Genomic DNA, 5,448 nt, shown 5'->3' with positions numbered 1-5,448 from the left:
AAAAAAAACTATTGATTTTTTTTCCTTTTTATGTATCAATCTTATATTTATTAGTGGTTTACTCCTTGCAAGGCACTATACCAGATACATTTCAGGTATTTTTCTACATTTTCTATTCTCTCAACTATGCAATATAAGTATTACTATCTCCATTTTACAGATGAGACACTTGGGGTTCAAAGACTTGCAGTATTTTGTTTGAGGTCATAGAACTAGTAAGTTGGTGAAAAAATTTGAATTCAGTTCTGACTTCCAAATCAGGGCACTTGACATTGCACCAAGTTGCCTCACTTAATTTAGCCTTTCTTTACTTCTTGATTCCCACCCTTCCTCCTGCCTCTCTCTGTCTGTCTCTTTTTTTCCCTCCCCCTTCCTCCCTCTTTCCTTCTTCCCACATTTACTCTAAGTCTGGCGCTGTTCCAGGTGCTGCGTGCGAAAACAGCAGGGAATACACCATCCCTGCCCTCCTCCCTCCCCCTTCCTCCCTCTTTCCTTCTTCCCACATTTACTCTAAGTCTGGCGCTGTTCCAGGTGCTGCGAAAACAGCAGGGAATACACCATCCCTGCCCTCGTGAAGCTTACATTTGAGTTTGGATTGTGTTTAGAGACAAATAAGCAAATTTGTATATGTATGTGTGTTCAGTGTATCACATGATGACCAGTTTAGCACTCTCCTTTAGCACTCGCCTACCACGCCCCATCCTCAAAAAAAGACAGCAGGATGTGAGAAGTAGAGAGTGCTTTGCAGTAGAAGGTTGCTGCTTTGTGTGAAGTTCACGTACCTCCATGTAGCATAAGACCCCACACATATACTATTTACAGCAATTTAAACTCCTCTCCCCCAGCTTCTCTTGCAGACATATCTTCACACGAGTGAAAAATAATTTGTTATTCATATCATTCTTTACTCAGAAAGTTCTAAGTGCTTTTAATGAACACGTAGCAATATTATTTATGTTATCTTCTGTTCGGTGCTCCCTAAATATTGCCTAGGCAACCTGTTGATAAGACAAAGTTGACTGCTTACCACAGTTAGGGGCAACAGCATCTCAACAGAGTTTTTATAGGGTCTCAAGGGAGGGAGGGAAGACGGATTTTATTAAGAATTTGAAGCTTGGTTTAAGGTGGGGCTCTCAAAGCAGAGGCTTGATAAGGATCTTGATGTAACAGTTTAGGATTGGCGGGAACAGTGAAGCAAGAAATCTGAGGCAAGGTATTTAGAGTGTCTGGGAAGCAGAAGTAAACCGTGATGCTTCCTAGGGAAGCCTTGATGGGTCTTTCCAGAGTTTCCGGTAATGATTAATCAGGTCACATCTGGGCAAAAGTGTCCTGGAATAGTAACATTATGCAAATAAAGTTATAAAGACCAGTGGGTAGTGAAGTCATGTTGAGGCAGACCCTCTGATTATATACGTTAAATACATAAAATCAGGGTTAAAAATCTTTATGCGATTCCCACATATCATAATATGGATACTTTTTTTGATGTGCAGGCTCAGCGGCCATGGCTCGCGGGCCCAGCCGCTCCGCGGCATGGGGGATCTTCCCGGACCGGGGCACGAACCCGCATCCCCTGCATCGGACTCTCAACCACTGCGCCACCAGGGAAGCCCGGATACTTTTTTTTAATTGTTGAAAAGATGGATTTGAAACTTATATGAAATGTCCCTATTAGAAATGGTAGTCAGTTTCAAATTTGTTTCCTCTATTTTCTGTTCTGAAATTTCAGTGGTGTTTTTGACATCCATTCTTTTCATCATCTCACCCCACCGTCTAAAATAGGGCAAGAATTTTGTTTCCGACCCATCTTAAATCTGTACGGATAAATTCCCTGGTAGTCCAGTGGTTAGGACTCGGTGCTTTCGCTGCCGAGGGCCCAGGTTCAATCCCTGGTCGGGGTGGTGGGGGGACTAAAATCCCACAAGCTGTGCCGGGCAGCCAAACAAACAAAAGAATCTGTACAGACAGGTTACATGGAAATATATCGTTTGATTTGGCAACATTGGCTCTGGTTCCAACAGGGGAGATTCTAGGCCCAAAGATTTTTCTTTGCAACTTTGTCATTTGGTACTTGTTCATGAGGTCTTTACTTCTCATCCCCCACCCCCTTTATAAACATGGCCGCAATTTTATACACTGCTTCCTATAGATGTGGTCGGCAAGTTCCCCAAAATACTTTTAAGACGCTCTGGCCAATTTGGAGAAGTGGATCGGAATTCATGTGGTAGACTGGCTCATTCATCCTCTTTGATACATTTCAGCTACAGCACAGCTGTCAGGACAAGGGAGTTATAAATCTACATGTTAGCATTCACATTTTAATTAATATCAATGGGCAAAGCTGTCTCTAGGGGCAGATGATACGATAAAGAATGAAGTCTGACAATTTCAAGTCTCCATACGTTCTGGATTGAGGTCCAGGTGGAATATGCTGAGACTGCCACGAAAGCACTGAAAAGCCTGCTTCCATTTCCAGCATCCTATCTCTGTGGAGCAGGATTTTCTGCAGGGACAGCAACCAAACCGAGATTACCGAGTAGACGGGACATAAGAAACGCACTTCGGGTGTCACTGTCTCCCATCCCCCCCAGGTGGGACCATCCAGTTGCAGGAGAACAAGCTCAGGGCTCCCACTGATTCTGCATTAGGGTGAGTTGTATCATTATTTCATTTTATATTACAATGTAATAATAATAGAAATAAAGTACACAGTAAAAGTAAAAAAAAAAAGAATGAAGTCTGAGAAGCAGATGATACAGGTAGGGTGTGAAGGTATTATTTCTGAATCAATCCAGGTTGACTGCCAACAGTATTACCCTGTGTTGATGTTGTCCAGATTTTGCTCTTTAGAATGGCCTTACCGCGGTTTGGGTTTGGGATTTTCTAATGTTTAAAAGACCAGACGTCTCTACCTTTCCGTTAGAAAAGGCAAGAGAACAAACTCAGACCCATCAAATTGCTCAGGCAAGATTTTAGAACTTTTACTCTCATCCCTGACATCCATCAGTTTAATTGTAGCCCCAGACAGTTTCTTTTGGGCATTGAGCTAAGACAGTGCCCAGAGGCTGTGATTTCTAAATGGTCCTTGGGTTCAAAGTCATGTGGACTCAGCAGCAGTGAGCTATGCAGGCATTAATTCCTCCTGCACTTTTACATGTAAAAAGGCAGCCTAAATGATGACCTCCCTAAAATCCCTAAGACAAGTCCCTATGTAGATGGTGAACAATCCCTGCAGATTTCAAGAGAAACAGAAACAGAGCACACCCAGGACTGTCTTATTCCCGTTGTTTAATGTGCAGTATTATTATATGTTGATGGGCAGTAGAGAAGAAAGCTTTATTTAACTTCTCTTCTTAGCTGTTCACCACCAGAACAAGTCAAAGTGGAGCCTGATGAGGTGACTCTCCAGGGAATTTCAAAATGTCGATCTACTCTAGGTCACGTCTTTCCCCAGAGACAGCTTCACTGATGATTTGAGTAAACTTGTAGCTACCTATAGGGTATGAATAGACTGTTCCAGCCAGGTCCTATTTGGTTTAATTTATCTTTCTTTCCAGAATCTACTTAAAGTCTCTTCCCTTCCTTCCAGGTCTAAAAGTTTACTGTTAATAAGCCACTATCTCCCTAAGGCCATTAAAAACTTCCCATGTCTGATTTTGGCTTCCTGTTAGATGGTGAGCTAGGATGGGTTGTTGGCTTTCTCTCTTCAAATCAACCCGAGGGAAACTAGAAAGGAGAAGAAATCATGGATTTGAGAAGCTAACAAAAATGGCATGAACCTTCTGGGGAGAGTGAATGAATGGTGTGGCGACTCCTATGTGTGGATGGGGTCAAGGTAGAGGGTGAGTTGGAGGGAACAGGGTTAGTTTGAGGAGGACACTTCAGAAGCAGTAAGAGGACAGGCTGGAGAAGAGATCTTATGTTCTGTTCTTGCTTCTTCCTCACATGACCCTGGTCAATAGTTGATGGATCCTTCATCAGAGAAATCAACTTCATCAGAGAGACCAGCACTTCATCAGAGCACCCAGGTCTCTAGTGCCAGGGCCTTTGGAGTAATATCAGGGCAGAGCGAAATCCTTACAGAAGTGAGGAATTTATAAAAATAGACAAGGAGTGCCAGACGCAATGTGCAACTGTCTTCACTTCTGTGCTTCTAAACCCCCAGGGCTAGTAGATTACAGCTAAGGGAGATGAATTATCACACGGCCTATTTTTAAAAGGAGTTCAAAGACGAATCCCTGACCAGCACAGGTGCCTCATAAAGTGCCAAGTAGGATGTATACAATAAAAAGCAAACAAGAACAAAGCCCCTCACACCTAGATGCTAGAGTCAACTTAAGACCACCAAAGACAAAGCGAATTATAACAGTTTCTAGAGATAAACAGAAGATCGCCTACAAAGAAACAAAAAGCACACTCTGCAATAGCAACCTGGGTACAAGAAAATGATGGCTTAATATTTCAAAGTATTGAAGAGAAATGAACGTTGAACCAAGAATTTTATATTCAGCTGTTTTGGCATTTAAACTTGAGGGTATAAATAAAAATGTAAGTACTTCTCCCAAGGATGTTGTTTGTGTAACAGCAGTTCAGGACTAGTAGGGCAATTTCATGGCTTCTGGGGGCCCAGGCTCCTTCCATCGTGTTGGTGAGACACCCCTAAGGTGCTGGCCTCAACTTGTTTGATCCTTGATGGCTACTCCAGCCATCACCATTATATCCATATTTCAGCCGTCAGAAATGAAGAAGGGAAAGCCATGCCATTTCCTTTGCTTTTTAAAGTTACAGCTAAAAGATGAACACATCACTTCCACTCATATTCCATTGACTGGAACTTAGTCACGAGGTCATACCTAGCGGCAAGAGAGGCTGGGAAAGGCAGTCTTAATTCTGGCTGTATGTGAGTCCAGCCCAAAATTCAGAGGTTTTGGAACAAAATGGAAAAGGGGAAAAAGGAAAAAATTTTTTTTCTGCCACCATTATATATCCCAAACCAGAAATACTCCTTTTAAGGTGGGGAAAAGACAAGAATGTCTACTAGCACCGCTACTATTTGACATAGTTCTAGCGAATGCTATTAAAAAAGAAAGAGAAGTGGTTAAGAAAGAGGTGAAACTTTCATTACTATAGGTGATGTAATTTACCTAGAAAAAAACAACAGAATCAATATATAAGCTACTAGAACAGTTAAGGGATTTTAGGATGGTTGCTGGATATGTCAATTTACAAAAATCAGTGATTTTTAAATGCTTGTGTTAACGGTCTAGAAAAATACAATAAAAAATAAGATGTGGGCTTCCCTGGTGGCGCCGTTGTTGAGAGTCCGCCTGCCGATGCAGGGGACACGGGTTCATGCCCCGGTCCAGGAAGATCCCACATGCCGCGGAACGGCTGGGCCCGTGAGCCATGGCCGCTGAGCCTGTGCGTCCGGAGCCTGTGCTCCGCAAC

Source organism: Neophocaena asiaeorientalis, unplaced genomic scaffold (genome assembly GCF_003031525.2).
Source record: "Neophocaena asiaeorientalis asiaeorientalis breed wild unplaced genomic scaffold, Neophocaena_asiaeorientalis_V1.1 scaffold4, whole genome shotgun sequence".
In the NCBI taxonomy this organism is placed as follows: Eukaryota; Metazoa; Chordata; class Mammalia; order Artiodactyla; family Phocoenidae; genus Neophocaena; species Neophocaena asiaeorientalis.
The sequence above is the reverse complement of the archived record's forward strand: the minus strand, read 5'-3'. Positions refer to the sequence as shown.